Here is a 12541-nt window from a genome sequence, read left to right as displayed (position 1 = left end):
GCTATAGGTGACGATCACAGAGCCTAGTGTGGCTGGGCTAGGCCAACACAACAGGCCAAAAGGGGAACTACAAGCTAGCCGATGGGAAGCTAAACGGGGAGGAATCCTGGTGAGATCATGCCAGACAAAGGCCTTACTCTCTCACAGGAAGGAGAAAGTACTAGGGCCACCAGCTTCTTTGTCTGCAGACCGGATTTCCTGGTTTTTTTTGCAACAAGACTCTCTTGTTGCAGTGATTTATCAGCAGCTTCTCCCTCCCTCCCTCCCTCCCCCCTCCCCTCCCCTCCCCTCCATACCCCAAAGAGAAGCAAAGACCCAAGTATATCCCCTTTCAGTTATATTGTTTTGTTTGATAAAAATGATTGTAATTTTTTTTTTTTTTAAAAGTGCTGTAACTGTAAAGTGGCCTTTACATTTCTATACCGCCCCATAGCTGAAGCTCTCTCGGTGGTTTACAAAGATTAAAAACCATGGAAATACCTTATACAAAGGGTTAAAAGTGGCCGGGTAGCCAGCCAAATGGGCAGCTAATAAATCAAATAAATAAATAAATAAAATGCATTCTTATCCCTTTATCGGAAGTTGGGTGGAGACCTGATGCTGAGAGAAATGTACAACAACCCAGCAATGTAGTCCAGTATGATTATCCCCTGCTTGTTGGCTCCCCAAAAGCATCTGAATGGCCACTGTGGGAAACAGTATGAGAGACTATGAGGTAGCCTTTTGACCTGATTTGCAGCTCCCATTATTTCCCATAGACCTTCAGACAGATCCCATTGCTTCCAGAGGTCATTCTTGTAATTCCTTTTAGCATATCCCATTAAAAAAGGGTTGCAATTGGAGTTCCTCCCCACCCCCCCTTGATTGCATATGGACACTTTCTGATGATGGCTCTTTAGGATTTCCAGGAACAGCTGAATAATAATTTTTTAAATGTCTAAAATTACTAGGTGCTGTACAAAAGGCATTCCACACAAAATAAATTCTCAAGCTGCAGTAAAGGCAAATCTAATGACATTTCCACTTTCATCTTCCCCTCAAAGATGAATCCCAGCCCTATGATCAACTGACTGCTGCTCACAGGCAGTGCCACCCCCTCACCCCCCCCACACACACATGCAGCTGCACCCCACTTTGAGCATACAAATTCGAACAGAATTATATAAACTGGACATGAAAAGAAGGCTGCCATCTCCCACGTGTATTCTTCCTGGGAAGTGAACTCGATCACAATCAGTGGGGCTTACTTTGGAATAAATATGGTTGTGGTGGTGAGTGGGAGCATTCAGTGTGAAAGAGACCCTTATCCTGCTTTCAGAAGAAATTCACATTACCCCTTCTCTGTCTATAAGACCCCCCTGGATGTGCTGGACTACAAATCCCATCATCCCCAACTGGGAATGTTGGGATTTGCCATCCCAAAAATCTGGTTGGTGCCAATTTGGGGAAGGCTGATTTTATATATATATATATACACACACACACACACTACTCAGTTTTCAAAGTAGTGTACACAAATCACGTGTGTGTGTGTGTTTGTGTGTATATATATATATATAATATAGAAAGAGAGAGAGAGAGAGAGAGAGAGAGAGAGAGATGTAAAGCGGCACAACAGCAACGCAACAAGGGGGCTCTGGATCCTCTGTGGATGCAGTCCGTCTTAAATTAAAATATATAAGAAAGATAGAAAGACTAATATACTCTGTTGTTAGTGTCTCTCTCTCTCTCTCTCTCTCATTACTACAATCCTATACCGCCCCATAGCCGAAGCTCTCTGGGCGGTTTACAAAGATTAAAAACCATTGTTGTTGTTGTTCAGTCGTGTCCGACTCTTCGTGACCCCGTGGACCACAGCCCGCCAGGCCTTCCTGACCTGCGCTCTCTCCCGGAGCGCGCTCAGGTTCGTCTTCATTGCATCGGTGATGCTATCCAGACATCTCATCCCCCGCCGTCCCCTTCTCCTTTTGCCTTCACTCTAGACATGCCTCATCCAAAGGGTTAAACGTGTACATAAAAACTTATAAACGGAGACGGAGGCAACGGGCATCTCAAAAAACAATTTTAAACAATCACCCGCAAGACCAACCCAAGCTGAGAGGCGTCTACACAGAATCGGCCTCCCCCAACCCGGGGACCCGCCAGATGCGTGGGACTACAGCCCCCAGCTGGCCGGGGGATGCCGGGAGCTGCAGTCCCACCCCCCTGGCGGGCACCGGGCCGGCGAAACTCCCGCGGCCGCATCGCCGCCTCCCCGCGCGCGGCAGCCACGTTGCGCTCCGAGCCTCCCGAGGGGCGCTCCAGGGCCATCCCCAGGCAGCCCGGAAGCCGGGGGGCGGCGCTGCTCTCCGCTCGCGGGCTCGCTCGGGCCGCCGCCGCCTGCTCTCGGGCTTCTCCCGGCTGAGGCTGCCCGGCGCGGCTGAGCGGGGCCCGGAGGAACGGCGATGCGCGCAGCAGCGACCGTCCCGGCGCGGAGTTGAGACCCGCCCTGGGCGCGCTTCGAAGGGAGGCGGCGGGCGCGCGGGCGAAGAGAGCTTCTTTGTGCAGCTCAGCCGCGCCTTGAGCGCCCGGCGCAGCTCGGAGGCAGCCGCGACTCGCCGTTCCGCCCCGGCCGGGTAAGTGCGTGGCTGCGCGCCTGCTGTCGGAACGGGGGCGGCGGACGGCCACCCCCGGGCGAGAGCAACGGGCGGGCAGACCCCGTTCGAGCTGGCGCAGCACATTTGATCCGGAGCGGGCTTCTCCTGCCGCTTTCCCGCCCCCTCCAGTTCCTCCAAACTGTTCCTGAACTGGTTGCTGCCTCTTAGTGCTACCTCGGATTCGTGTTCATTGGGTCGCTCGTTCGCTCTTTTTAAAGTCATGTTTTTTTTAAAAAAATAAAAAAATAAATGAATAAATATGATTTTTAAATATATATTGCTTGCTGCCTAGGACGCTTTCAAAAATAACGATCCAAAACGGGGCTAAGGCTTTCGCTTTACATACTTTTTTATTTATTGAATGCAACGGCACCGAATCTTTTCCCCAGCTTATAATCTTACCCAAGGGCTCGGAATGGTCACTTCTCCTGAAACTGGCTGCAATCACCAAAGCCAGAAAGGGCGCGATCTTATGCATGTTTAGACAGAAAAAAAAGTCCTACAACTCCCAGCATGCCCCAGCCAGCACTGCTGGGTGGGGAATGCTGGGAGTTGTAGGACTTCTTTTTTCTGTCTAAACATGCATAGGAATGTGCCCTCATTGCACCCCAAGATTCCATTAAGCTTTTCTGCACCTAAAATGGGAATGCTGGGAGTTGTAGCAGGGATTTTATTACAATGTAAGCCTTTGGGGCAGAGATTTGTTGCTTTATTGTTTTATTCTTTACAGTGCCATGTACATTGAAGGCACTATATAAATAACAACAACAACTAGTAACTGTAGGCCTTTTTCTGGCTGGCTGGGGAATGCTGGGAGTTGTAGGACTTTTGTATGGCTGGCTGGGGAATGCTGGGAGTTGAAGGACTTTTGTCTGGCTGGCTGGGGAATGCTGGGAGTTGTAGGACTTTTGTCTGTCTGGCTGGGGAATGCTGGGAGTTGTAGGACTTTTTTCTGGCTGGCTGGGGAATGCTGGGAGTTGTAGGACTTTTGTCTGGCTGGCTGGGGAATGCTGGGAGTTGTAGGACTTTTGTCTGGCTGGCTGGGGAATGCTGGGAGTTGTAGGACTTTTGTCTGGCTGGCTGGGGAATGCTGGGAGTTGTAGGACTTTTGTCTGTCTAAGCATGCATAGGAGTGCACCCCTAAGGCTGCAGTCCTAAACACACTTACAAAGGGAGTAAGCTACATTGAACACAGCAGGGCTTACTTCTGAGTAAGCATGCACAGGATGGCACAACAAAGCACTATGGCTATAAGACCATAAGAAGCGTCCTGCTGGAACAGACCACAGGCCTCTCTGGTCCAGCACCTGTTTCCCACAATGGCCAACCAGATGCCTATGGGAAGCCTTCCCAACCTGGTGCTCTCCTCCAGGTGTTTTGGACCCCAACTTCTATCATTTCGGACCATTAGCCATGCTGTCTGGAGATATGTGAGTTGAAGTCAAAAACATCTGGAGGGCACCAGGTTGGGGAAGACCAACCTATGGGAAGCCCACAAGCGGGATATGGGCGTAATAGCCTCCTCCCGTTCCTGTTCCCCAGGAGCTGGTACCAAGAGGCATACATCCTCCGATACTGGAGGTAATATATAGCCATCAGGACTAGTAGCCATTGATAGCCTTATCCCCCATGAATTTATTTACTCCTCTTTTAAAGCCATCTAAACTGGACGCTGTTGCCACATCTTGTGGTACCAAATTCCATAGTTTACATATGTGCTCTGTGAAGTAGTACTTAGGGAGCAATCCTATGCATGTTTAGACAGAAAAAGTCTTCCACCTCCCAGCATGCTGGGAGTTGTAGGCCTTTTCTCTGTCTAAACATGCATAGGATTGCTCCCTAAATGTGCAATCCTGTCTTTCCACTTCATTGGATGACCGCAGGTTCAAGCATTGTGACAGCTGGAGAAAAAAACTTCTCTGTGTCCACTTTCTCCCCACCATGCATAATTTTATATAAATCTATTAGGTTCTCCCACCTTAATCGCCTTTTTCTAAACTATTAATTGCGAACATTGTGACCTCTCCTAGTAGGAGTTGTTCCAGCTCTGCAATCTTTGCGCTTGCTCTTTTCTGCTGACTCACTGCTGACCGTTGCTGACTCTCTAATATCCTTTTTGAGATGTGGTGACCAGAAGTGTACATGGTACTCCAAGTATGGACACACACCATAGATCTGTATGAAGACATTGTGATATTGGCAGCCTTATTTTCTGTTCCTTTCTTAATGACCCCTCATAAGGAGTTTGCCCTTTTCACTGCTGCAGCACCCTGGTTCAACTCTTTCATTGAACTATTCACCATGACCCCAAGATTGCGTTCCTGGTCAGTCACCTCCAGTTCAGGCCCCATCAGTGTATATGTGAAGTTAGGGTTTGTTTGTTTTTTGCCTCAGTGCACATTTATTTACAATGAACTGTCTTTGCCATTTTGATACCCATTTACTCACTTTGGAGAGATCCTTTTGGCGCTCTTCCAAATCCATTTTAGTTTTTACCACTCTGAATAATTTGGTGTCGTCGGCAAATTTGGCCATCTCACTGCCCGCTCCTAACTTCAGATCATTTATGAACTGGTTAAAAAGCACTGGTCCCAATATAGATCCTCGGGGAACACTACTTCTTGCATCCTTTCATTTGTGTGAACTGCCCATTTTTTCCTACCCTCTGCATCCTGTTCTTTAATCAGTTACCAATCTATAAGAAGACTCTTATCCCATGACTGCTATATTTGCTTAGGAGCCTTTGGTGAGGGACTTTGGCAAAAGTGTCTTGAAAGTCCATGTACACTTCCTACAGATCTCTCCTGTCCACACGCTATTGAAAAGGAGGTCCTTCTTTACACAGCAGATAGTTAAACTATGGAATTTGCTATCACAAGACGTAGCGATGGCCATCAATGTGGATGGCTTGAAAAGGGGGCTAGAGACATTCCTGGTGGAGAAGGCTATCAGTGGTTACTAGTCCTGATGGCTCTATGCTACTTCCAGTATCAGAGGCAGTAGGCCTACGTACACCAGTTGCTGGGGAATATGGGCAGGAGGGTGCTGTTGCACTCATGTCCTGCTTGTGGGTTCCTCATGGGGAGCTGTGAGTTGGCCACTGTGTGAACAGAATGCTGGACTAGATGGACCCTTGGTCTGATCCAGCAGGGCTCTTCTGATGTTCTTATGTCGTTAACGCTCTCAAAGCACTCTAAAAAGTTAGTGAGATAGGACGTATTTTTCCAGAAGCTATACTGATTCTTCATCAAGACTATTACTTGTATATGCTGAATCATTTGATGTTTAATAATGCTTTCCAGCAATTTTCCTGGAATAGACATTTAGAGACATCCTCTTGGAAGGAAGCCTCCCATCTTGAAGGCTTCCGAGTATCAAATGTCCTGCTGAGCTGTTGCTGGCAGCGTGGGAGGAGGATGGAGGCAATTTTCACCTCTCCGTCCTCCTTTTTACTGTTTTTCCTATAGATGGTCCTTTGAGCCCATCTAGAGGAGTCACACTGGCAGGGGTTAGGCCAGGGCTGGAGAGGTGATAAGATTTCATATATCCTGGCCTCTCCCTGCCCCGCTCCCTTTTCCCTCCCCCCGAGGCCACATTTGTGACCTCGGGAAGCAGCAGGCATGGTTCTTTCCATGGTGGCTGCAACGGGGTGGGGTATGGGATCTCAGAGTCCCTCTCTCAGGGTCGTAGCAGTGACTATGGCATTGGGAGGGAGACCCCAAACAATCCTACGTCCCCTGGGGTGCTCTCCCAGGTACCACAGGATTCTTTTTGTAGCGAACTTAACCAGCCTTATGTTATATCTGTATTATTTCCTCTCCCTTTTGCAGGGATAATAGTAGCTTGGCGGCAAGGGGCGGGGGCATGATTTAGATTGAGAAATGATGCAGGCAGAAAAGAGAGTTTATTTTACTTTAGCCCTTAAATACCACCCACTCAATATATTTATTTATTTATTTATTTATTTATTTATTTATATTTTCATTTCATTTCTATACCACCCAGTAGCTGAAGGTCTCTGGGCAGTTCACGAAAAACATAGTCCTCTGGGCAGCTTACAAAGATTAAAATATAAAACAATAAAACCTAAACATCAGATAGATTAAAAACCCCACCACAGTACAAATGAAATATATAAATAAAACCAGCAACCACAAAACAATACAGAGGGAAATGAAACACTGGGGCTCTTAAAATACTTTTAAAATGTCCTTTAAAAGCTCTTAAAACGCCTAGGAGAATTAAAAGGACCACTTGGTAGGTGTCAGGCGAGTCTCTCTGGGAATGGCATTCCACAATCAGGATGCCACCAGTGAAAGGCCCTTCTCCTGGTAAAAGCTCATGTGGAAAGGACACCCTGTGAAGGGCCTCTGAAGATGACTTTGGGGTCTGGGTCAGTAAATATGGGCTACACCCCACCTCTGCCAGCATCACTGTTCCAACCGAATTTGGGATTAACCCCCCGCCCCCAACATTGTTATTGTTTGCTATCAGCTTTTATTTATTTATTTATTTATTGCATTTATACCCCGCCTTTCTCCCTCTCGCAAGGAACTCAAGGCGGCTTACATTATCCTCCTCCTCACCGTTGTATCCTCACAACAACAACCCTGTGAGGTAGGTTGGGCTGAGAGTCTGTGACTGGCCCAAAGTCACCCAGTGAGCTTCCATGGCCAAGTGGGGACTACAACCCGGATCTCCCGGCTCCCAGTCCGTCACTCTCACCACTACACTACACTGGCTCTCAGCTTAGGCTGGTATACCAACTACGCCCTTATCTGGACAAAGATAGCCTAGCTGCAGTTATCCATGCTCTGAAAACTTCTCGTCTGGATTACTGCAATGCGTTATACATGGGGCTGCCTTTGAAAACAGTCCGGAAACTTCGGCTAGTCTAAAATAGGGCAGCAAGATTGTTAACAGGGACTGGCCAACGAGCTCATATTACGCCAGTACTTTTCCAGCTGCACTGGCTGCCAGTCCATTTCTGGGCCCGATTCAAAGTGCTGGTATTAATATTCAAAGCTCTGAACGGCTTGGGGCCAGGTTATCTGAAGGATTGCCTCCTCCCATATGTGCCTGCCTGGACCTTAAGATCATCCTCAGGGGTCCTTCTCCGTGATCCCCTGCCAAAGGAAGTGAGGCGGGTGGCTACTAGGAGGAGGGCTTTTTCTGCTGTGGCACCCTGGCTGTGGAATGAGCTCCCTGGTGAGGTTCACCTGGCACCTACGTTGTCTTCTTTGTGGCACCAGGTGAAGACCTTTTCATTTTCCCAGGCATTTTAGCATTTTAGCTTTCTGGTCTTTTAGCTTTGGTGTTTTAAATCTGTATTTTAAATCTCTGCATTACTGCTAGGTTTTATTCTGGTTTTATTGTTATATTGTAGTTTTAATGCTTTTATATTTTATATTGTTTTACCCTGCACTTCTTGGTTTTAATTTTTGTGAACTGTCCAGAGTGCTTTGTCAGTATAGGTATATAGATATATATACACATACATACATACATACATATATATATATATATATATATATATGGAGAGAGAGAGAGAGAGAGAGAGGTGGTGATGATGATGATATAACATGTGGTTTAACTAAAAAAGAAGAAGTTGATTTTGGAAAAAGATAGAATTGGTATCTTTTGGTTGCTGTTTTTGTTGAACCTACTTTATTTGCAGATTTGTCAGTTACTTCTCACTTTGGGAAGATTTCCTGTGGTTCTTTGGCTCTTTTGACATCTGTCATTTGTTTTTGTCTGGTCATTACCAAGTTTTACCCTATTCCCAGTATGAGGACCTAAAATATTTATGCCATTCTTTTTTTGGTTATGACTAATCACAAACTGGAAGTTCCCCAGTTCTTGTCTGCTTTCCTCCCAGTCTATTTAAAAGTTGCTCTGAAACCTTTTTGACATTAAGCCCAGCCTCCACACACCCCTCAACTTTGCAGCCGTAACAAAGCATGCAAATTCAAGCTGCGTTCCCACAAATAATTGTGTCCCAGTAATTCCTGTTTGTTTCAGTGTGATTAACTCATTTATTTCGAGCATTTTTCCTTGCTGTTCAGCCAAAAAGGTTCCCAGAGTGGCTTACATCAGATTCCATAGAAGGAATCAGATTTTTTTAGTTCCCAAATTTGCACAAATGTGCATGTGTGCAAATGTGTGTGTGTGTGTGTGTGTACAAATGTGCAAAATCCCCCCAAATGTGCAAAATCCCCCCAAATGTGCAAAATCCCCCCAAATGTGCATTTTCACTCTTCAGCCTATGGGGGAAATGCACATTTGGGGCCGTTTTTTTAAATTTCACATATTTTTCTATAGCAAAATTTGTGCAAAATTGGGAAAGTTAGAAAAATGGTCCGCAAGTCAGTGGAATCCACTCGAAAGGGGAAAAGACGGTCCGCTGTGAAATCGGTCAGTCAGATTCACCAAAATCCAAACTCATTTGGTTCTGTTGCTGCTTTCTCCAGCATCCCTAGTCCTCGGGAGGGACCTTGGCTCAGCAGTAAAGCACATTATTTGCATGGAGAAGGTCCCATATTCAGTCTCTGATGTCTCCACTCATAAATAGGATCAGGTACCTGAGACCTCAGACAGATGCTGTCCCCCAGAGTATGCAATACTGGGCTGTCCCAAAAGCCCATTTTTGACCTCTTCACTCCAACATAGACAGGATCCATAAGCGACACCCACTGCCTCACTGAGACAAATGAAATGCTCACTTGGTTACAGTGATTACTTCTTCTGCCCCCCCCCCCCCGATATGAGCATCATGTTTCCTTGGTGTTTTGGAAAGTCAGGCCTGAAGAGCATGGTGCTGCTGGGAAGATGTAGACCATCGCGGCAGTACTGGGAAGATTTAATTGTGGCACTGGGCATTCAGCCAGAAAAGTGGTGTTACGGGATGACGGATGCTCAGCACAAGGCAAAATAAAACTCGGTGTTCTAGAAACTGCCCCCTGCCCCTAGATCTGCTTTCGTAAACACATGGGAAGCTGTCTTCTCCTGAGTCAGACCATCTAGCTCAGTACTGTTTACACCAGGCACATTGGAACCCTCACCCGTGCACTACATCCAGCGGAGGCTGGCGGCTCTGATGCTGGTGGGGCGGTGAATTCGGTCCAGGTTTCAGTCAGAACTCTAAAGGAGCTGTCCAAGGTTCTTCCAGCTGGATAGCTGCTTTAGAGTTCTGACTGGTTCTGACTGAAACCCGGAGCGAATTCACTGGCCCACTAACGTCAGAGCCATCAGCCTCCACTGACTTCATCTGGCCCACTTGAGGTTCCAGTCTGGCCTTCAGGGTTCCCTAGAGGGCCAGGCCCCTTTCCCATGATGGCCTGATGGTTTAGTGATTTCCTCACTGTTGTGCGCCTCCCTCATTGCAAAAGGTCGAAATGCCTCTGTATATGGGCAGTATGAGATCTAATCTGACATATTTTTAGTATTTGGTATTTCTGGGCCTGCCCGCCCCTGGGCTGCAGCTCCTGAGAGCTTCTCTGAAATTGAGTTTGTCCCTTGGGCTGAAAGAAGTTCAACACCCCTGGTTTACACGGGGCAGGTTTGCACTGCATGACATGCCAGCCCATGGGTTAAGCAGCCCATGGTTAAGCAGCCCATAGGCTGTTGGGGTCGAGCCGGAGAGCAGCACGCACGCCACTTCCGCTTTTCCTTAGCAACCCATGAACAGCTCTTTTGTAGGTTGCTTAGCGTGTCATCCATACCTGGAGCGCTGGGTTGTTTAGGGAATAAACAACACCGAGGTTCACCCAACAACAAACCAGGGTTGTTTAGCCCCTAAACGACCCAGTGGTGCAGGTTGAGACAACATGCTCAGCAACCTACAAAGGAGACGAGCTGGGGATGCTGGGAACTGAATCCTACTTGGGGATGGTGGGAATTGAACCTGGGACCTTCTGCACTCAGAGCATGTGCTCTACCACTGAGCCACGGCCCCTTACCTCTCACATTCTGCTTATGTGGTGTGATAGCCAGGTTGCAACACGGTGATCCTTCCTGTACCTTTAAGAAAAGTAGTACTTCAGCAGGAAAGATTACTGCTGCTGTGCCTCCCCCATCTTCCTGGGTCCAGTTTCTCACCTTCCTCCCTGCCTGCTGAAACCAAATTGAATTTAATTATATGGCACAGCTGGAGGGGCAGGAGTGATGTGGTTCATAGGCACTGCTTCAGTGAGACAGAATATGGAACACTTGCAAAAGTGTAGCTGGCTGGTTAAGAGTATGCTCACCTTCATTTTGAGTAGGGCCTCGCCAATTGAGAGGGTCGATTCAAAGAGATCACATATACGCTTTCCCCTGATCCCCACCCCTGATCCCTGGAACATTTCCTGAGAAGTCACATTTAGAAGTAAAATTGACAGGAGGTTTTAGTGTGCAATCCTATGCATGTGTAGACAGGAAAAAGTCCCACAACGCCCAGCATTCTCTAGCCAGCATGTGTAAGATTGCACCTTAAAAGTACAAAATTGGACCTTGCTGGCTGGGGAATGCTGGGAGTTGTAGGACTTCTTTCCTGCCTAAACATGCATAGGATTGCGCCTTTAAAATCTTTGTCAGTTTCAGCTCTGTGGTGCCTGGACTTTGGTTTGCTTACAGAGCTATGGAATGACCTTGTCAATGACACAGCTGGTCTTTACGGGCTTTGCATAGGTTGTGGGGACTAGATCATGCACAGTCAAGGCGGAGTTAATCCAGGGTTGGCAGCCAGACATTTGTAAACATTTGCACAAGCAAGCAGAAAGGTGTGTGTTTGTCTGAGGGGGAGGGGAGGGGAGGGGGAGGGGAGGGGAGGGGAGGGGTAGCGGGGAAGCCCAGCTTTATCAAGGTAAAAACTGCATGTAGAGAAGTTGTTCGGAAACTCTGTGGTCATGACAAGAAATGCCATGGAGTTTCTATGGCTGCCCGACACTCTGGTGTGGAACAGTGGAAAACTTTTCAGAAGTAAAATGTCAAGTTGTGCACCTCCCAAGATAGATTGGTAAAGACAGAGATGGCGAGGAGGACGTTTTGTTAAAGCAACTTGGGAGCTGCTGCACAAAAAGCCCATGGTGTGTGTTGAAGCTCCGTGTTGGGGAGCTCCAGTCCTTCTCTCCTAAGCTCAGCCATCCATAATTGAGGCATGGTCTCGGAGGAGTAATGGGTGTCATTGAGAATCAGTTGTGCTGCTATCTGCATTGTCCCATCCTGGTTCTATTGCTCGGTCACACTAGATTGTGATGGAAAGTCGGGAGTGTGTGTACCTGTATATTTTATTTTTTAGGTTAAAGTATTTTCTACCACTCGCCAGCCAAAACGGCTCCCAGAGTGGCTTATATATAATCAGTAAAATAAGACAGTCCCTGTCTGCAGGTTTACAAGCTAAAAAGTCCCAGCACACAAGGAAAAAGGCATGGGGAGGGAAGAAGAAGAAAGTATTTCGGAAGGGCTAGTGAAATGTTCCTGCTTCCCCTCTCATCTCCCTTGATTGACTGATTGATTATGTTTCTATACCACCCAATAGTCGACGCTCTCTGGGCATTTCGCAACAATTAGAGGTAGGGGAGAATATGTATATATTATTTAAAATATTTCTTGTCCACCTTTCAGGGCAGAAGCAGCTTGCTGGGATGGCTGCTGATGGTGTCAGTTGAGGGAGAGGGAGCCTTAGTGGTTCTGACTGGTTCTCATGGAGGTGGTTTTCAGCAGGGCTGGCGAAATGTCTCTCCTTCCCCCCTCATCTCCCACAGAGATGAGGGTGTGTGTGTATACCTATATCTATATCTAAAATATTTCTTGGCTGCCTTTCAGGGCAGAAGTGCGTGCGCGCATGCGCGCATGCACACACATACACACACACACGATTAAAACACAGCATGCTTAGCTGTATAGACTCTTGCAATAGCTTACAA

The 12541-nt window shown here is 47.3% G+C and overlaps 1 protein-coding gene across 1 annotated transcript in view; it reads left to right on the top strand.

Annotated features, from left to right (window-relative positions):
- Nucleotides 1–2149: 2149 nt before the first annotated feature.
- CD276 (CD276 molecule) overlaps nucleotides 2150–12541 on the top strand; it is a 74398-nt gene continuing 64006 nt past the window's right edge. Inside the window, exon 1 of the mRNA XM_084816929.1 lies at nucleotides 2150–2615. The gene's annotated coding sequence lies outside the window, so the exon portion shown is untranslated. The remainder of the gene's footprint in view (nucleotides 2616–12541) is intronic.

The sequence above is a fragment of the Heloderma suspectum genome, chromosome 11, assembly GCF_057233095.1.
Source record: "Heloderma suspectum isolate Gila_16-S chromosome 11, 16-S_ref, whole genome shotgun sequence".
Taxonomy (NCBI): Eukaryota; Metazoa; Chordata; class Lepidosauria; order Squamata; family Helodermatidae; genus Heloderma; species Heloderma suspectum.
The sequence above is the reverse complement of the archived record's forward strand: the minus strand, read 5'-3'. Positions and strand labels throughout refer to the sequence as shown.